Raw genomic sequence first — 9,530 nt, forward strand, 5'->3', positions numbered from 1 at the left:
GACCCTAGAGAAACATTCAAAATACAGTCAAGTTTTTGAGCATTGTTTAGATTCATAAAGTTAAAAATGCTGATTGTAGAGCATGTAAAGCATTCATAGACTTGGTGAAAAAATGGCTCCTTGTGAGCAAAGTCACATGGGGTGTTTTGTATCAACATAAACGAATCAAAGTATATTTTAGTAAGTAGTTGCTTTTGCACTGGGTCTAATTTACAATATGTTTACCACAGAGAGCACCTAAACTTGATTGAGGTTAACACAGAGGTTACCCTTCTTCCTTTCATATTTCTGGAAAAATAAAGTCTAGTAATTTTATGAACTCATTTATAATTTATAACAATGTTCAAATTTGTTTCAATTTTAGATTTAATGCAATTGCATCTGATGGCATTACACATGTGTAACCTTTGCCTGTAAAAGAACAACACAACGTTTGTAATAAAAGCAAAATAACTGCACTCACCACCGGAACATTAATAAGACAAAGCTAAGATGTTCTTAGAGAATGTCTCTTCCACCACACATCAGAATTGACAGTTATTGTAGTTTTGTTTGTTCCTTCATAAATGCTTTCAGCTGTTTAAAATATGCAAAACAATTCCACAGGCAACCCAATGCTTGTGCTTTGTATTGAAATTTACATTTCACCTAGGTCTTTTTCAGTTTTTTGCATGGGTTCTACTTATCACATTTAAAATATGAGCAATTATTTTCAGATAATGCCAAAATCTACATGCTGTGATACCAAGCAAATGATGTATTGATACTATCAAACCTACAACTTTTTATCAGCGGGAGTTTAGAAGCCACATCAAAATCACAAGTCACTTAACATACACTTCTGAGATTTTGCTTAGCTGTGCAACTGTACCAATGTGTGCATCAATGCGCTTAGGTCAATCAGTACTAGGTTATTTTGTGTGCCTTTTTGACATTTTAAATTCAAGAAAAATTCTTTCATTTATAAATTTCATTTTTAAATTCTTAATTTAATTTTCATTTTTAAATTCTTTCATTTTTAGAAAGGAGTTCTCCAAATTGTTGGAGTTCAGAGGGCTTTACAGAATTATCTGTTGTCAATGTGCTTGGGCTTGTCGCCAAGCCATCTAGGTGCTTTTCTGTCGTTTTTTCACCTTGAAACACGCTCAATGGTCGATCTTTAGATTTGGTTTTGCCCTTAGAAGTAATTTCTAGGGCTTCCTTCGGCATTTTCCTCAATTTTGAGGTTTTTTAGTCGTAGTTTATAGCGAGGATTTCAAACGAGTTGTCGATTAATCGACGGTAAAAATGCACTGAATAGCGTGGCGGTAAGTACTTTCTCACGTGACTCTGCAGTGCATGATGACGACGCAGAACTGCAGGCGAATCCGTCGATCGATTGTGGACCCCAGCGGTCTTCGAAGAAGAGAAAAAATGTCATCATGAACTGAGTAAACGTAAAAGTCGACTGTCTTACTCACAAAATATGCGTGCGAATTACAATCTCGCGGTACCCAAGAAACATCCAACTGAATTTGTTGACGTGAAAGTAAAAAAAAAAAATATCCAAAGCAATGTCTTGCGACTCCTTAATCATGCTACCAACTTGAACAATTTTCACTACGTTTTGACTATCTGTATTGCAGCAAATTCTCCGACCAGCCAGATGATCTTCAAAGGAATCAAGGGCGAACTTTATGGCTACTAACTCCCTCCAGGACGAACATCTTAGAGATTCTTCGGTGGACCAATTTCTGTGGCAAATCAAGCTGGAACCTTTAATGAAGGTTCCGCAGCCAGTGGAAAAAGCATCTGAAAACAACTCCGTATCCCAAATGGGGCCTAACTAGGGCTAGGTATAGCGTTCCTCTTACTTCGGTTCTAAGTATGAACCTCGTGTTCCTCTTTAAGTATCCAAACAGTTTATTAGCTCGCGAATATTGTTCGTTTACTTGTTTGTTCCATGTCAGATCCTTACTAATCCAAACGCCTAGGTCTTTTTCTGCAGCATATAATTCAAGTGTCGTGTTGTTGAGTTTATAAGAGGATAAGATCGGATTTGTTATACTTGTAATGTGCTGCGCCTTACACTTAGCTTCGTTAAAAAGGAGACCGGATGATTGAGACCAAGTTGCAAGCTTCCCAAGGTCTTTATCTCCCTGAATATTTTTGTGCCGTCAGCGAACATAAAAACACGACATGCTGACTTCGGGAAGGTCATTGACGTATAAGAGGAAGAAGGTTGGACCGAGAATGGAACCCTGAGGTACTCTTGAGGTAACGGTGAGATCCTTTGAAGTGGCGCCGAGTACCGTTACGCGTTGGCGTCGACTTAACAAGTAGCAGCAGAACCAGTTAAGTAGGTTTCCACAAAAACTGACCTGGATTAGCTTATGGATGAGGTGCCTGTGACTGACTTTGTCGAAAGCTTTTGACATATCAAGGTAGATGGTGTCAACCTGGCTGCCACTATCTAAAAGTGAACCAATGTGGTCAAGAGCCTCAAGTAGGTTGGTGACACACGATCTTCCAGTATAAAAACCATGTTGTTTAGGTGATATTGCCTGGTAAAGCTGGTCCTTGATGCCATTCAACACACATCGCTTAAAGACCTTGGACACTATTGGGAGTAGAGAGATAGGGAGGTAATTTTCCACGTGATCTCTTGCACCCTTTTTGTGGACAATCACGACTTTAGCTAGTTTCCAGTCACTCGGAAAAGACCCTAATCGCAGTGATTTGTTGAAGATCTTACACGCTGAGGCAGTCTCTTTGAGCAATTTAGCAGGGATTTCGTCCGGCCCTGTGGCTTTACCGACCTCTAGTGCTTTGAGTGCAGCTAGAACCGTGGACTCATCGAGAGTTAGATCAGATATAATAGTAGTGTGTCGTAGTGTGTCTTTATTGTTCAAAAGATAAAATTACATATCTTATGTTACATCTAATACAGGAAGTACACTTTCACAAAGCTACATTATACTTAAAAACAATTCTATTAAAAAATGTATTCTTAAAACGGTTTGTGCGAATAGCGGGCATGACAGGGGATTTATTTCTCAAATTATACCTCGTGATCTTGGTCTCAGGGAAGTAGGCTCTAAGAGGATGGCTCAGGATAGTTGAAACCTTGCGACAAATTTTGTGATCGAACAAAAGTGTCGAACATATGCAAGTTCGAATAGTGTCCGAACATATGCAAGTTGTCATCTCCACTGCGCTGTCGATAGTGAATACAGAGGCAAAAAACCTGTTAAACAGGTCAGCTCTACCCGCATTAAGACTACATGTTCGAAAAAATCAGACAACTGGCGGCAAACCTTGAAAAATCGATTTCACTCATACTTTCAAGTTTGGAAGGGTAATGTGTCCCAAGAATTCTGGTATATTTGGTTTGGCTAAATATCGTTTTATTTTGGAGATATATGTGAATAAGCGAACATGGTCGAAAAAGTCGAATTCACGGCTAATTTTAGGTCCAAATTAAGTGGCTTAGATCGAAGAAATAAACTTATTCACAATCAAAATAACCCCTAAACCATAATAAAGAATGCCTTAGCTATTCTGAATCACGCAATTCTATAACTTTTAAATAATTTTATTCTTGGACCCTACAGTTTCCAACGGTAAAAGTTGTCCTGACAAATAGTCTCATAAGAAATGTGCTCCAGCTCTAAATCCACTGAAATTCCGCCTAGGGAGCCTCGAAATAAAGGTCTTTCAATAGATGTAAATAGATCCCTGGGCAAAAGTTTTTGTGTGACACTGTAACGAATCAAACTTTGGTGAAATTGTATCTTTGTGACCTTCTGGTCAAACCACTACACGACCAAATTTTTACGATTAGTGGCCTTGTTTATCGTACAAAACAATTAAAAGGATATCACAGCAGCTACTATTCACATCGAAAGGCACTTCATTATCAAAACAGCTTTTACGGAGGTAGTATAGCCACATAGGATGCTTACTTTAACTGTCAGCAGTTTCACTATCCTGTGGCAACTGGCACCCATAGAAACTGTAAATAACACATTCAACTATTAGAAACAGCCCATGAGTGCTCATTTTGCCAAGTGCGTATGTGTTCAGCACCTACCCTTGAGCACTACCACCTACTGCAGTGTTATCTGCCATATGAGTGGTCCTCAGATACCCAAAGATGGTCATAGTAGACCAAGAAAAAGTCCAGACAGACCCCTTCAAAGGAGATCAAGATGATTTCATGTTTTCTTTGACCAAAACATCCATTTCCTCAGCTGGGATTATGGTTGATTCAAGTGAACACTGAGACTATTGATAAGGAGGCAGCGTGGCCAAGTGGTTAGGGTGCTGGATTTGTAATCCGGTGGCCCGGGTTCGAGTCCTTTACCCTACTACTCGCTGGATTTGTTCTTCGGCTGCGCTCTGTAAATAGCCTACTGGTCTACCTCCTGCCAGTGGGGATTTTCATGCTCTTTATGTTTATTTAATCTTTGTTTGATTTATTCGAGGGCCACAAGTTCATCAGTTGAATTACTTTCATGTGTTACCCTCGTTAAATAAAGTTGTTATTATTATATTATTATTATTATAATTAAAATATGGTTAAAAGAAGAACATTGTTTTGTTTAGTGTTAAGAAAAGTTTTCAGTGTACATAGAACTTGATATTGGGAACAATTATTGTGTTAACATAATTTCCACTTCAATTTTGTTCCTCAATTCGAGTATAGTTTATGAAGAAAACCCATTTTGTTGCCTTTCTGGATTTTTCATAATATTTTAGTAAGACGCATGTAATAGTTCATAACACTGAATGAAAGTGCGAAATCTCCTCTTTACCAAAAATGTATCTTTTATAGGTCTCTGTCATATAAAAAAATTTGGCAGCTTAATTAGTACAGGCATGTCCCAAATTGTGTTAAAAAATCCCCACCACCTTCAGTCCCCCGGGGTTAAGGACAAGGGTCTTGTATCTTACAAAATCGAATTTATCACCAAAACATTATGGAGAGCACATAGCTCTTTATTTTCTGTGGCAGACAATTAACTTTGCCTCCTTGATTGCAGGACGGATCATGACAAGGATGAAGAACAGTTAGTGAAATAGAAACTTTAATCGATCCAAGCAATGTTTGGTTATTCAGTGTTGATTTAAAGTGTTTGGGCTTATGCTGCTGAAGAGTCTAGCAAGGTAGTTGTAGGGATTTCGAAAATCAAATTAATGAATAATGATTTGTTTCGAACTACTGATGTTTACTCGGTACTGATCTAGGAGTAAATCTTTTCCTGCGTTACTTTGGAGTTTGATACTATAAGAACTCGTCGCAGTCTTTCCAAAAAGGCAAAAATGTAGATTCAGGAGTTTGGATTACTCCGTTTTTCCTTGAAATTTATATTAAGCGGTTGAATAAGTTTTAGTCTTACGATTTTCAATCAAGCTTTGTTTCTTAATATTTCAGGCTGTCAAATAACCAGAAGTGTCTGAATAAGAAGTCAGTTGACTAAACTGATCGTTTAAGTTAAGAGAAAATCCTTGTAATAAGACTAATGCTGTAGAAATAAATCTTGTTTGAAGTTTCGGAACTTGTTTTAGAATGATTGCATGTCATTTAAAGACTGAAGGGAACAAAGCAATCCGTTTCGATTTGTTCGAATGGCTGGTCTTTAGGTTTTGTTTCAACTCTAAATGATGAATGGTGTTTTGGGAAAGCAAAAGAAGGTAAATGTATATCTACTTACTGAAAATTGGATGTTATTCTATGTCACCTCTGTGTCCCTTAACGACGAGGGTTTTGTATCATACAAAATCGAATTTGTCACCAAAACATTATGGAGAGCACCTAGCTCTTTATTTTCTGTGGCTGACAATTAACTTTGCATCCTTTATCGCAGGACGGATCACGAAGAGGATGAAGACAGAATGTTCACAGAATGACAGTTTTTTTAAATGATTTGTGAATGAAAATTACTTCAGATCAAATGTTAAAAGCTAGTGAGCAACTGTTGGACCTCCCTCTCATCTAGCCCAACAACAGTCAACCGGTGACAAGTAAGGGTTAATGTTTTGTTAGGGGAGGGGTGGGTCTGCAGTTGCTCACATACTGACATTGATCTATTCCTTGTTAATCCTTTAACTCCCAGAAGGGATAAACTTGTAACTTCTCCATATGATATGCATACATTATCCAACAAACAGGTAATGAGAATACTCAAATTTATCAGGTAGAGGTCACTTTACTGATCTAACACCATATTTTCATTACAAGGAAATTAAATTACAAGGAAATGTGTAGCAAGAAGGGAGAATTGACACCTAGATCTTGGAAATTAAAGGGTTACTAATCAGCGATTTTCACTCAAATGTTATAAGACCATGTACCATGCCTGACTTTAAATCTAGTTGAGGCTAAGGAGGGCATACAAGTCTTTTTCTGATGTAAAATTGATATTTTATTTTACATCTTTGTTTTAGTAATGCTCTTGGTCACATGTTTGTTGGTTGTTCAATCAGTATAGAAAATGCCAAATATTCTCGGAATGCCCTTCTCTTCATGTCTGTTTTGTCCTCCGTCCTACTGTCGACACAATACGCTTTGAGGGTGTGGTCTAGAAATTGGCAGGATACATGACATCACTTGAGGTAATTAACCCTATACACCCTAATGTTGATCAGTATGTATATTCTCTTAACTGTTCTCCATACATGTCCAACTTTGCTGACAAGGAGAATGTGTCTAATAATCAAGAGCTTCATTTCTTTTATTCTTTGAAGACATGCTAAAATATTAAAAAAATATGAAATATTAATATGAAGGTCTACCAACCCAGGTTAAAATTATCTTTTACTGCAATAAATAGCATTTTCCTTCTTAGACGTTGTTTTCAATTTCATAAGAAATCATTTTAAGCGACACGACTTACTGTTTAAAAAAGAAAAAACAACTGTCATTTAAAACTCAACATATCAGTTAAACAAAACCCAACATGTAAATATTTAAAGAAAAATAGCTTGTAGTTCTGAGTTGATTGTTCAAATGTTGTGCATGAATTGCAAGATTCTCACCTCTCCGAGGATTTGATTTCTATGCAACCTGCAATGTGTGCCAGACAAAAACTAAATTTATGAGGCACTCAACATTTCAAAGTAAAATCCTTCAATAAAACCTACACTTACCGTCCATCCTTTTTGCTCCAACGATCGCGTTCGAAGAGCACGTGCTCAAAACTAGTTGTCAGACCCTTTTAGTTCCCTTTACTCCGCCATTTTGAATTCTCAGACGGGTTACCGCTTTACACCCGTTCCCCGTTCCTCGTTTCCCGTTACAAGTTTTAGTAACATCCCTAGTTGAAGTTGTAAAATTTTCTTTCAGATGATTTGCGATGATAGGGATAAACATTCACGTTGAAAGTAATAATATTGTGATCCGAAATTGGTTCACCAACCTCGGTGCCACAAACCATATCACTATTATTAGTCAGGACAAGATCAAGAATGTTGTTTCCTCTTGTAGGTTCCAGGACCATTTGAGTTGGGAAATTATCCGATAATATGTCCGAAAATAATTCGTAATCAACTGAATTGTTCAGCATTAACCTATTGTTCCAGTCCGCGTCCTTGAGGTTAAAATCTACAAGTAGAATAATTTCTGCTTGCGGTGCTTGAAGCTCCAAGTTCTTCTTTAGTATTTCTGAACAACCGGTGTCGCTTGCCGGTGGTCTATAAAACACACCAGACACAAAAGGCTTTGACATTGAACTTTTAATGCTTGACATACATCATTCAAAGAATGAGTCTTCAAATACATCTCGCTGGTTACAGATAATCTTATCGCTTACGGCTACTAAAACTCCGCCGCCTCTTCGGTTTCTATCTCGCCTATAAATACGAAAGTTCGATGGGAATAGGTCTGCAGAGTTTACTGATTGATCTAAGTGCGTCTCTGTGATGGCGATGATGTCGAAGTTTTTTTTAATATACATCGACTTCCAAGGAGGCGGACTTGTTAACCAAAGACCTAGCGTTAAAGTAAGCCACTTTTAGTTTATGAGCTGGGCCGGGATTCAACTCTATATCCCCTCCTAGAAGCAGTAAACTCGTGAAGCTTGGGCGAATGCCGTAGTAGTAGCGACGCCATCTTGTGAAATGATTGTGAAGTTGACTATCAAAGCTCGCCAAACACCAAATACTTCTTAGTACCGGTTCTTCGATTACGGATAAGCTGAAATCTGTGCAAGTGACATTGGAGTGATTTCCTCTCACTGGATTCCATTTGTGCTTGAAAATTAAGGCTAAAAGTACCAAGAATTGCGGAGTCCAAAAGCGCGTGGCCATACTCCTGACGTAACCTTGTTCTCCTGAAACGAATCTCTTGCGGCCGTAGAATTAAGGAATTCATAGCCTCCGTCACGGTCGTCATGAAAAAGAACCTTTCCACACACTGCTAAATAGCTGGGGGAGTGCACCTGCTTTGTCCACTCTGATCCCTTCTCTTACAGTCCTCTGTCTCACTTGTCCGTGGCTCACTATCCACTCTTTCGTGACAACTCTTCAATAAAATGAAGACTGAAACGCGGCATAAAAGACTGTGGTGCTGGGTATTATGAGCCAGGGTGAGTAAAGCACTTGGCCGACCACTCTATGATCCGCTTATGGAGCTGTTTCAAGATGCTATTTCCAAAGCAAATCGCAGGATGCTGATGCCTCAGTTAATAATTCTTGATTTGTGCTCTTTCTAACTTCTACTGTTAACTACTCGGTACTGTAAAAACAAAGTTCTTTATTCGCGCACACACTAATCCAAGTAATAAAATGTAGGGCCAAAATTCACGAGTTTTATACCTGCTAGCACTCTGCATGTATTACGGTCACACTACAATGTACACTAATTAGCGTAAATGGCGGCGTGAATTGCTGATTATGCAACATAATCAGCCGGTGGGCATTACTGCTGTGCAATGCCGTGTTCTGATGTCGCTCTTAACCAATCATAGCACGCGTTTTGTCGGCCACAAGCCTAAGCCAGACAATAATTAGAACTGAATAAGAAGCTTGCAAAATAGGATATCACATTTAAAATCGATAAGCTTTCCAACTCTTTTCACTGTTGTTCGACATGTGAATAGAAATAAAGCATTTCTTTAAATTTGCAGCGAGAAAATTAAAATACTTATAATTGGGTCGATCGTTAAGCCAAGTTGCTACAAAGCTTTGGAGAATAAATTAAACTTCTGCCTGAGTACCCATTCATAGTCCGAAAGTAGCTCTTAGTCTTCACAGACAAAAAAAAAACGTATAAGAGGCAAATAAAATTGTTGATACAAACTGATAAGCTAAAAGGGATTATAAAATGTAGTAGCTTGCTGGGGTGGTGGCCTGCAATGCAAGCTTCTTGTTTGGTCGAATTAGTGTTACAAGCTAGCGATTGTTTATCCGGCCGGCTATGTTTGATCTGTAATTGGAGTGGACGGTGGGGAAAGAGGGTAGCGTGGGAAAGAATACCCCCCTTCCCCCACCCCTAAAGGTTGCTTTTAAAAAGCGGAACACCTCGACTAAAGTTCATTCCAAAGCACGTG

This window comes from Stylophora pistillata, chromosome 5, assembly GCF_964205215.1.
Source record: "Stylophora pistillata chromosome 5, jaStyPist1.2, whole genome shotgun sequence".
Lineage (NCBI taxonomy): Eukaryota > Metazoa > Cnidaria > Anthozoa > Scleractinia > Pocilloporidae > Stylophora > Stylophora pistillata.